General features: G+C 25.0%; 1 protein-coding gene across 1 annotated transcript in view; it reads right to left on the bottom strand.

Moving 5' to 3' along the window:
- Positions 1–12,358, bottom strand: part of LOC112603013 — a 32,488-nt gene extending 20,130 nt beyond the window's left edge. Inside the window, exon 1 of the mRNA XM_025351414.1 lies at positions 12,190–12,358. The gene's annotated coding sequence lies outside the window, so the exon portion shown is untranslated. The remainder of the gene's footprint in view (positions 1–12,189) is intronic.
- Between the last annotated feature and the right edge of the window lie 346 nt (positions 12,359–12,704).

The raw sequence follows: 12,704 nt of genomic DNA, 5'->3' as shown, positions 1-12,704 counted from the left end.
CAACCACTCATACAATCGAGACATATCCAGACAGTCGGCAGTGTAGATAGGACATATTATTATACATACATACATTGTATAAGTACTTACAGGTCATAATACACGGGTAACGACGACCTTCGATTGTGGCTAATGGCGGCAGTTCACGAAGCGATCGCGACATGCGAAATATGTGTAATATTATAATGTTTATAGTTTGAATATATTATTATTCGATTGTCCGTGCCCTTTAGTAAAATATATTGTATATACACACCTATATTCGATGTGCAAACTGTCAATTCCATGTACGCCGTTATCCGTGGACCCCGGCCGTAAAATATATTAAGTACATTATAGTTTCGAAATCCGTAAGCATCTCAATAATAAGACAAGTTATAGTGTGGCGTTAGTAATGTCCCCCGCGATTTCAAGTTTGGATAAATGGGTAAATGAAAGCGCAATAAATAGTTAAGTATTATGATAGAATAGGTACCTACTCTATTACTTCAATACCTAATTATTATAAGTATTTGCTCGTTATTTGTTATGTAATGTTTTTTTTTTCAATTACGAGCTCTAAAATAATAAGAACCATTTTATTTGTTCATATTACGTATAACTTACATGAGCAAACCTAATTTGTTTTGAACACGTATACAATGTGTAAACATATTATTTGTACAACGAATATGGTTTTAAGTATGGTAGTAATGTAGTACTACCAAAATGTAATTTGCAAAATAAAATAAATTTTTCGATTTACACAATTCAAATAAGAATAAGATTTCAATAAAAGTTATAGATTCTAATGGAATTTGTTATACGTCCTTTTATAATATTTATCAAGAATTATGAATATTTTGTTCATTTCTCTAGAATTAATTTTCAAATTGTTTCTTATAATAATGCCATCAGTCTATATTTACAACGCACTTAGAATACCATAATACCATCACTTAAGTGTCATAGAATACATTCTGATGGTTAATTTTTAAACAGTTTAATTTCTGAGTCGATTGATGTACCAACGTTACTATCTAGAGTTAAATTCCAAATATCGCTAGCGGGTAGAAGAATTCGGGAGTAATACCAAATAGTATATGACATATACTAACAGTAATTAAAAATTAGGTACCTAGACAGCAAAAACCAATTTTCTAAGAAAAATCATGTTTTTAGCGAATCGTGATCATATTTTGTAAAATAAAATGTATTATAATTATTATGACAAACATGAATTCATATACGTATATGTTTTTTAATTACTCTAAATAAAAATCAAATAACGTTATTTTTAAATTTAAATCAATAAATAAACATTAATCAATAGTTTTTAAGTGTACAATACATTTATATACGTCATACTATAGCTTTACTACTATTCTAAAATAGATATTTTGTATTACACCTCAATATTATAAGTAAATATTAAAACGATAACAATTAAATTATTTACTTAACAATATCAAATACATTTACCTCTAGGCCATAGTCATAACTAGAGCTAAAGAATATTAAATACTTACAAAATCATAATTTTTGGTGAAGCTAACGTTGTAAACATGGGATCAGTCATCAGTATTTAGTGAGCATAGCAGAATACTAACATTTAATCAAAAAGGTTTGATGAAAATTATTCAAAAATTATAAATTGTTTTTAAATATCTAACTCCCCGCCATGCGTCATTATTTCTTGTTACAAATCATTTCAGATAAATAATAATTAATATCCACTTTTGTTGTGAGTTCCTACCTTGCTTACGCGAAAATGATTCGATTGAATTTAATTTTAACTATGTCATTACTCATTAAATTTGAGAATAAAAATGTTTATATATTTTTAATTGATGAATAATCATTTTTTCATACTGATATTAGAATTATAAGCCTATTTTTTTTTTCTTTAAATATATCACATGTACTTACAAAGTCAATTTAACTAGAGATTTGAAAAACTTATATAAGTATAGAAATTCCTTTAATATTTGTTAAAATGTAAAATCAATACATTAATTAGGAAGTATAAAATTCATTCATAAAAATAATAAGTCATCTAAAGCAAAATTGGTCTAGAGATTTGCTTTATTAAAAAAAAAAGAAACATTCTGAGGTGTTGTTAATGAACAACTCCCTTCACAAATTATTCATGTGCTTATTATGATTTTTTTGTAAATTATTACTTATTATTTTAAATAACAGATTGTAAATATATTTTAATAAAAAATAAAAAAAAGAATAATAACGCAAATATTATTTTAATTTTTTTCCGTTATTATTTTATTGTAAGTCATATTAATTAAAATTAAAACAGAATCTATTCTTACATTATTTATTTTCAAATCTATTAAATTACAACTGAGCATTTTAAAACTATTAACTTACGAGCATTCCATTAAAAGATTTCCCATCCTATAATGTATTTATTTTATAAAATAGGGATTGTAAATAAAAATCTCATTTAGGTTCTAAGAACTACCATGAATCATGGTTGTATTAAAAGACCAAAGACCAATTACCTACTAATGGGAAATCATATTTTGTCGCAATATTGTAACTGCTGATTCACGATATTTATTGGTTCTATTTCATTCTTATTCAACTGAATACATAGAACTTTATGAAGTAATTGTGTGTATAATGTAAAAAATACTAATAAGCAATATTCTTATTTAAATATCAGCAAATAAATATGCTCAGTTTTTACAACGATTTATAATAGTCATACAAGTATACAATTATATTTGTTTTAACACTAACATTCAGTTTAAAAATATTGAGTTTGTCCCAGTTAATAGGTTTTGTGGATGTTTATTTAATATTATTTTAAAATTATAACTTTAATATCAAAAAGCTGTATCTACTATGGTTTTAAATATTTTTTAAGTTACCTAAACTCATAATAAAAAAAAAATAATGTATGTTTCGATATGGTTTAAAAATCATTTATTATAATACATTTAAAGTTTATGTTAATATTAATTTCCATCAAATGTTTTAATTATTTATATTTATGTAAGTTCTAAAATTTAAGCAAGAGAGAAAAATATCAATATATGAATGTAATTTAATCAGTAGATAGATGGTGGTTGGTGAGAATATACAATACAAGGAAACCATAGTGAGACACTCTATGTAAAGAATATAAAAATAGTATATCTTGTGAATAATTATAAACATGTAATTCAACATATAAATTTAAACTAATGCACATTTAAAATTGTATAATTTATTATTTTTTTTCATTTCAACTATTGAAATAAATAATTTTCTTTGAATGTTAAAACCATTAAAAAAAATATATTAAATGTGTATTTAAAACTTTTAAAAATAATTGTTATCATCAATGGTAATATTAAGATTCTTTAGTACTGTGAATAATAATCATCTTAAATCATATTAATACTGTATTATATTTAAACTTTCAAACATATAAGCAATTTAAACTGCAAATTGAAATTAATAATTAATAATACCAAAATATGTTTGCTTATTCACCATATCTAACGTAGGTATACACAACATAAAGAAGATATCGAATACGAGTTTTGAATCTTCATTTTAAATAATATTCAAAAAAATGATAATACAAACAACGATATACGAAGGAAAATAAGAGAAATAAATTCAGAGAAAATAAAACTAGATAAACATAAAAATTGTTCACTTATAACATTGAGAACATCTTTCAGTTATCTAATACATATTTACAGTAACTCTACAAAAGTCATCTTCAACACAAAAACAAATAAAATAAAATGTTAATATAATATAATATGTAATGCGAATATATTTTGTTTTTGACTATACTACGTCATATTCGTATGTTTTTTTTTATGTATTTATTATATTCAAATTTACTTACAATTATTAGGTATAAAAAAGGCGAACAGTATTTTCATATCAAATAAAATATTTTAAAAACTGTTTGAAAACGACGGTTAAAACATTAACGACAATTTTTTTCATCATTTATAAATTTAGTGTTTATGACATTTTATGTAATCAATTTCTACAAAATAAAAGTTGAAAACTTACAATCGTAATAGAAATAATAGATTGAAATGAAATAAAATGTGTACCTACATGATAAATTGAACTTCAAATGTAAAATATCGCGTACGCATACCTATTAGAAACGTGTACTGTGCTATAATATATTTGACGTTTTCGTTTACAATGTGCATTCGCGTTTACCGAACTTGTTTTACCATAGCTCGATGGCTTCACGAGCATTAATATTTTAACGAAATGAATGACACGCTAATATTTTATGCGGCAGATAAACTTATTTCTTAAACACAATATTATATATTATTGATAATATGTTGCATGATATTCTTGCAAGACGTTCGCTTCATAATAAAAATAAATAATATTTTATAATGCACAAAATATATATCGCGTACATTTTTATTTTATTTTTTACCCAGACGTGGTAAACCAATAGATTGAAGTATATATGTATATGTGTGTGTGTGTGTATTTTTTTTTTTTTTTGTTACACAATAACCAGACTAGTATTTTCAATTAGGGTAACCCAAGAAGGTTTTCAAAAGTCGGTAAACAGCACGGTTGCCCGTTATGCGTTGTGTTTACACTTCTCTCAGGATATTCGTTTTTATCTCTCTGTCCACACAACATGTATGCACACACACATTCTATCCTTTCTTGCGAGCGTACGTGTGAGCGTGTGCGTGTAAGTGCGCATGTATTTGCTCCTACTTTGAAATCACGCCAGAGGTCAGTAACCATTTTCAATAAGTGGATTAGTCACCGACCGATTCGGCTACGGGGCATATTATTATATAGTGGTTACGCATATACACAAGACAAACTTGACCTATCCAGAGAACATGGTTAACATACGACGAATCGCACTAAGTACCGTCGTGGACGGTAATGCGTGCGAGCAATATTATGAATCATTGGGCTGGAATACAATTCTGTTGGCAGGTCGATGCTAGAGACGAGAAATGATCATTAATCCAAATCACCGCGGATCCGTATCGCGTGACTCTAGTTAATCCTCTTGTGACGCGCGCGGTCGTCCTCTTGGACAAACGGGTCCTGGTGCTGTGTTGACATTTCGCAATAATTTTCATTGCAGTTTATGTTTTATTTATGATTTTTTTTTTTTTCATGTTTTTATGTCTCATGAATGTCAGCAAACATAAGCCGTTCAAATTCTGCGTACATTCGTTTACACATATAGCGACACTCACACTATGTCTTCAAAAGTTTTAACTTAAATATGCATACATATATATATATATATATATATATATATATATATATACACGACCAGACAACCGTCTATAAATAGATTGTAGTCGAAACTTCGTAGAGTGTACGTATAAATTATAAATGTATGTAAATAGATTCATTATAAGCATATATCGTAGGACTACAAGGAAGACTAAGTGGTAAAAATTGTGTGAATATTCTGTAAACCTATAACTAATACTTAATACGTATAGTTATACACTTATATCTACGTATTGAATACACACGTATTTTCTACCAGACATTTCTTAATTGTAACAATAGTTTGTTTTAGATATTTTAAACAGTAACTTTAATTAAGAAGTGATGTTGATATTAATTATTATATTTTATTTTTAAGAAAAATTAAAATTGTTATTTATGTTTTCAACTTTCCCAGTACATAAAAAAAAGAACATAATTAACTTAAATCAAACAATAACATGTTACTGTAGTAGATTGCCTGACGCCTGTCCATAAAAATAAACTAAAATTCTCGAGGGAAGGACATACTGTGTTGTAAAGTAATAAATTAATTTCTTTGTACATTATTTTTATGAATAGTGTCTTGAACTGTCTTTGTATTTTTGAATACCCTATTAAATACTTGTAATAAAAAAAATAAAATACATTTAAAAAATATTATCTTTTATAAACATACACACATACCTAATAGCTGTGTAACATTATAGTTGAAAATAAATAATTATTAATTAAATCCTGATTTTAAGTTAATACTGGAGAAAATATTTAAATATATAACTATATTAAAAGTTAGAGATTATAATATTATATATTATTTTAACTTCAAAAAATATGAATAAAATATATTATACGATATAAATATTATTTTTATTAGGTTTTTTATAATATAACTTTTATTATCAAAACTGTAATTATGTTTTAAATTCACCTTCGATTAAATAAAATTATGTTTAATATTTTTTTTTTTAAATTTTGGGTTAAGAAAAGAAATATAGATGATTTTCTTGAAAAAAATACTGTCAGCACTTACTGGTGGTAAAAACTAAAAAGCTTAAATGTTTCTTGTAGCCCTATCTATCAACTGAATATAGCATCTACTTGATTCCCTGAAAGTGTTTTTTTGATTTTATTAGTATGCACTATCTTGCATATAATTTACAAACATTAACCATAGACAATTATCAAAACTTATTGAAGAAGTTTCAGTAAACATAACATTTCAAATTTAAGTATTATAATAATGAACCACTATCCTGTACAAAGACTATTGAACCGATGCTAATGGTGAGTGCACGCATTCGGTCACTATATCTTGTTTGGCTATTTAAATTTCATCATCACAAATCATGAAGCATTTTGTTCTAATAAAAATATATTATTTATTTGTGTTTATAAATCACGTATCATATAAAATAAATAGTTTACCTACGTTCGCTTTATAAATTATTTTTATGTAGTAATGAAAATAATATACTTTCAGTAGTTTAAATAATATTTATATAACACATAAATTAATAAGTACAAATAATATAAAAATATTTTTTATGTTTATAGTGTAATAATTATAAAAATGAGTTGTTAAATTTAAAAAATAAAGTGTGTAAATATTAGTATTGTACTTATAAAACTATATTTTCAAAAATAGCATTATACTTTAAAAAAGAAACAATAAATTCAATAATAATTATGTCTTAAGCTTTTAATAAAATTTATTCCTTCCATATATTTTACATTAAATTAAGATAATTATACAAAACATTAATATTTAAGACTTCAAATAAGTTCATTGAATATCATACTGACATTATATCATAATTATATATAGGTATAATAAAATATAATTGCCTGCAAGGTGAAATACCCTTTGTAGCATAGCAATTTAAGCACAAAACAAAGTTTAATACTTATAATAGATACTTAGATAGTTATTTATTATGTTATAATATTGTCTATACATTGTTTAATGTGAACAAATAATAATAATTTTGTTTTAAAACGAAATATGTTTAATATTTTCCCAAAATACTATATTCATTTCATATTACTTTTAAAGTAATATCTGATTATAAACATATTATATTATTTATACATTTCATTAGGTAAATAAACACTTTTTAATAATTTCTTGAAAATTATATTATGTTTACAGCTCATTGTACCTATATGAACCTTCTTATTAAGTATAATTGTGAATTTTATTTATTTATTTAAGGTAGTTTTATAAACTTTACTATACTCACAAAGTACTTTTTAAATAATATACGACTTAAATATTTTATGAGTTTTAAACCTGCATTACTTTATCTCTTACTAAAGTCTTTTTCTAATTTATAAAAAATAAATAACGTAGATACCTACTTCATAAAATATTGTTTATTAAGTTTAAATAATCAAGTGTAAATATTAGTTTTTCATATAATTCAGATCCTATGATTTTTAACTGAATATAAGATTTACATAATGAAAAAAATGACATGAAGTTTTTAAATTAGGAAATCGCATTCGTGTTGCTTATAAAATATTTGTTTCTTTATTTAATTGACAAACGACACGACCCATTGTTTATGATTGATATATTTATATAATTATTATTATTTTATGGAAAATCTTCTTGTCCTGTTGAAGAATGCTTTAAATTGTAAATGCGACGAGGTTAAGTCTACACGGGAAGCGAAAACCTGTGGTTCGGAACCCGTAGGAACCAAGCCGAATTATGTATGGCCACATGGTAAATGGTTCATTGATTTCGTCTCCAATGACCCCCCGAGACAAATCGGTTTGATTAATAGGTGTACACTGTACACTTTAACCTCACTTATACAGTTCGTTGTGATGACAAAATTTTATCACGTGCCTTATTTATTATAAAAAAAATCACTCTGCTATTTACTCGTATACAAAATTACGGTAACCGTTAAAACGCTATGGTCTATCAATACGATCATGTTCTCAAGGTCAAGATCAACATCTTTAGTTTTATATCATATTAAACAATATACATAATAACTATAATTATGTACATATATTAGATAATACAATCCTAATAGATCTTATGGGTAATAAATAATAACATTTAAACTTTAAAATATCTATAAATATAGTATGCCCTAAGAAAAGTGAAACAAACTGAACTTGATTTATTAATTAAAATTGTTTTTTTTTTTTTTTACTTAAAGATATTAAAACACATTATTAGTCTACCATATAATCAAAAGTAATCATACCTATTTATATTTATATATTATATTAAAAACTGTTTACAGTTGTGTATAATTTAAAAAAAAAAAAAAACGACAAAATATGTTATTGTGGTGTTCATGAAAGTTGAATTTCGAACCTTTTAAAGGAATAAATTGATCTCTAATAATATATCTGTATGACGTATTTCTTAAATCTTTTAATAACTTTTTATATTATTAAATTAAACAAAAGAGTATGTTATAAATGTTATAATAGTTATTTCCGGGCTGAAATCACTTTTGCTCATCATGAAAAACACCCTGTGTTATGTTATAATATTTTATATAGATTCTACATTTTGTACAATATAGAACCCAATTGTCGTTTAGCCAACTTGTTTTAATCCACAAAGCTCAGAAATAACTTATAAGGATTATTTAGCTCGCAAAACGTTTTGAGTCGAATAAACTGATACACTAGCTGAACGTATACAATGAGTGTTTAGAGATTATCAAACGGATTACATTTTAAGTACCTAACTATCAATGCATTATTGTTTGGAAGTTTTTTTTTTCTTTTAACAAACAATATTAGTATTTGTTACATAGGTATACTTTAAAATTATACTATAATGGTATATATAATATATCATACTGATTTAAAAATATTGTGTAATTTGTGGTTGGCATATTGACAAACTCGGATAATAGAATTGTCGAAACACTATACACAAGTACACTTCGAAATTGAATAACAAAAATAATATTAAATATTACATATTTTAATTCGTTGTAAGTATATTTATTGTCTAAATTAACACAAATGTCGAATTAATAATGTTAATGGAAGATAATAACAGCAAAAAATTAACGTTTGACATTAAAGTGCAAATTCAACAACTCGTAAAACTAACTTTGACAGTACCTTCACTATAGTTACATGAATAATCTTAAACGGTTGTAAACGATGAATATTTTTGTATAATTTATTATATATTATAATATATTATATTGAGACAAATGATAAGCTGTATGTTTTATAATTTAATCGATTTAAATATTATGGATTCATTTATATTATACTTCAGAACTGATTGAATAATGTGAACGTGATATCAATTTATTATAATCTGCTTAATCCAGAATTTGAAATGCCAACAAAGCTAACCTTCAAATTGTATTTTGAAGCATAGTCGAATCCAAAGTAGAAGCCTTCGTATACAAGATACGTGCAAAACAACATTTATGATCTAATAAAAATAATACATTTTTTTTTTTAATTACAACAACCAGTCTCACTCGAACAAGAAGATGTATAAAATACTTATACCACAAGATTTAATTATTTATGTTACACAATTTTATAAATCGAATTAAGAATATAATAATATGATATTTCATACTATGTGCATTAATAATTTAACAAAACAATACAAGTTAGTGGTAGACAAGTCATATTTTACATAATCTACGTTTCCAATATATCATAGTATATATATATTATGTATCAACTTATGAATTATGATACCTACTACAATTAATTAATTTTAATAAGTAATACCTGTCCTTGAACATAGTCAAAACATAAAATTTTGTTTTATTATATAATATAACGTATACAAAATTAAAAATATTAACGAAACACTATTAACTACTTATTTTAATAAATAAAAATCAATACTTGTTATCAGGTACATTATTAATGAAAATTAATAAATACAATTATCCGTGTATAGCAGTTTAAAAAATAAATAAATTTCTAGTAACAACTCAGTTTAAGAACTGATTGAAATTGAATCAATTATTTTGTAAGAGTAACTGAAAATGTTATTAAGGTTTCAGAACCACCATACATTTACTTAATTTGTTAAATCAATTCAAGTTTTGTTTCAAAATTAAAACATGATTGTATTAATACTATGGAAATACCGTTCATTAAATATTAATCATTGTATTGTAATAATATCCGCATTAAAAATTATAAAATATAAAACTAAAAATCAAATTGTATAATTATCGTAATAAAATTTCAAAATGTCGGTCAAAATGAATGCATCGACTTATGGGTGACGCATTATATATCTGATAACATAGAAAGTTTTAACTGTTATAAGACATTGAGAATATCAATTGTCATTTATTCTTTCTCATTCAAACAGTGAAATTAAAACAAAATCACAGAAACTGTTTAATATTCTAGTTCACAACTCGACCTTGACCAAAAAATACTCACAACTTAGAATTCATAAAATCCTTAAATAAATTATTCGTAAATAAATGTACACTGCGACCGTATGCGTGTACAATATAATATATATAATAACATATATCTTGTATACAATACCCCATCGTCCTGTCATCCCTTTGATATTTATACGAAATTTTAAATAACAATCGTAAACAATACAACATTGTTATAATGCAATCCGATCGGCTTTACTGAATTTAATGATAGTATATACCGATAAAACAACGTTACGAATATAACACGGAGTCGGGAAGACGCGAGGTTGACATATTATACCAATAAGCGATAAACATCTACCGATTGAACTTCAATTGTTGTGAAATCGTTCAACGATTTTTAATATTTCAACGAGCTCAATGTTTATTTTCAAATTTATCATTACTCGACACTTAAGATTTTCATTATATTTATAAATGCCCTTAATGATATCATTGCTTACGATTTGAATTTCGTCTCACGCGTTCAATAGACGTGTCAGTAGCACTCACGATTATCAAACTGGCAGTTAATGAACCGGCAACTGCTACAATAAAATGAAAAATACCGCTCGAGGTCGTGCGCCTCGCGCAAGTTTATGTGACAGGAATATCGAGCTTCTAAAATCTGCTGGCATATTATTATCTATTATTTTTTGCTTTAGGTCATAATTCGTACCGTTTGGTTAGGTTGGTTCGGAAAAACGATTTATTACAGGGTCATTTTGTTTGTGTTATAATGACATTATGGCATAAATATTATACGAAAAACAATCGACACGGAAATGCACAACACTGCACCATATTTATTCTTATAACCCCATTTGATTTTGGTTAAGTACTCTAGTAGTGAATAGTTATCGGCATGTAATTCGGCTATCGGGTTAATTCTAAAATATATGTTAACAATTACACGTAATCCTATATAGATTAAAACTGAAGAAAAAAATATATCTATGATCTTAACCAGAAATAAAAAATACTTTAAGCTATTATTATATAGATTGATTTTTATGTACACTATTAATTAAAAACGTAATTTTATTAGTAGTGATTATTCTTATTAAATTGCTTATTTTATGCTTAGAGTGAATATTTCAGTAATTTTCACTGACTATAATCACGTTAAAAAAAAAAAAAGATTTTGAATATTCTTTATAAAGAGGTAAGGAAACATTATTTTTTATTTAATTTTTAACCTTATAAAGAAAATTAACAGTCCATTCAACAATCATTCAAGTCACGTAAATAAAATTTACTCCCATTGAAAAATAAAAAACAAATATACAACTTTTTCTCAAATTACAAAAAACTTTTCAAATTCTAGTGAAATACGTCTACTTAATAATACTTGACAAATTTATAATAAACAAAAAAATTCAAATACTCGTATTAATTTAATACCATAATATTGATTAATGAACTACTTGCTAAGAAAAATTATAAAAAAAATAAATATCACATTTTGTAAGTAATGTGCTTAAATAAATCGATATTAAAAGTGTTTTCTAAAACTATTTTATGCTAAATAAATGTACTATTCCAACATTCCTCTTACCTTTTCAACCAGTGATGAAAATCAAAAACAGTAATGTTGTGTTACAACAATATTCACGAACAAATGATAAACAAAATAGAATTATAATATAAATTTTGCCAGTGTTGAACTATAAGATACAACAATGCGTAATGAATACCGAAGGTGACAATAACATCATAAAGTTAACGTGCCCACTATACTGATCCAGCTCGTTGAGGTCTCCAACGTATTTATATTGTGGTTCACTAGTCACATTCATCTCTTTCTACTATAGGTAGAAATATCCGATATCCCCCATGCGTCTCAGAAATGTACTACTCGTAAAATACATGAATATTTAGCAATTGCATTTTTTTTTTTATTCGTATGTAATTCCCGTCGTTTATTATATTATACACATGAGTAAATATAAATTAGTTGATTTTTAATTTATTTAAACAGTAACAAATATTACGATTAAAATTCATAATAATAACAGATATCATAATAATTTTAACAAAATTAATACAAACACTATATTTTACTACCTACCT

Source organism: Melanaphis sacchari, unplaced genomic scaffold (genome assembly GCF_002803265.2).
Source record: "Melanaphis sacchari strain LSU unplaced genomic scaffold, SCAv2.0 Contig93_pilon_pilon, whole genome shotgun sequence".
NCBI lineage: Eukaryota > Metazoa > Arthropoda > Insecta > Hemiptera > Aphididae > Melanaphis > Melanaphis sacchari.
This window is presented reverse-complemented; position numbering and strand designations above follow the sequence as displayed.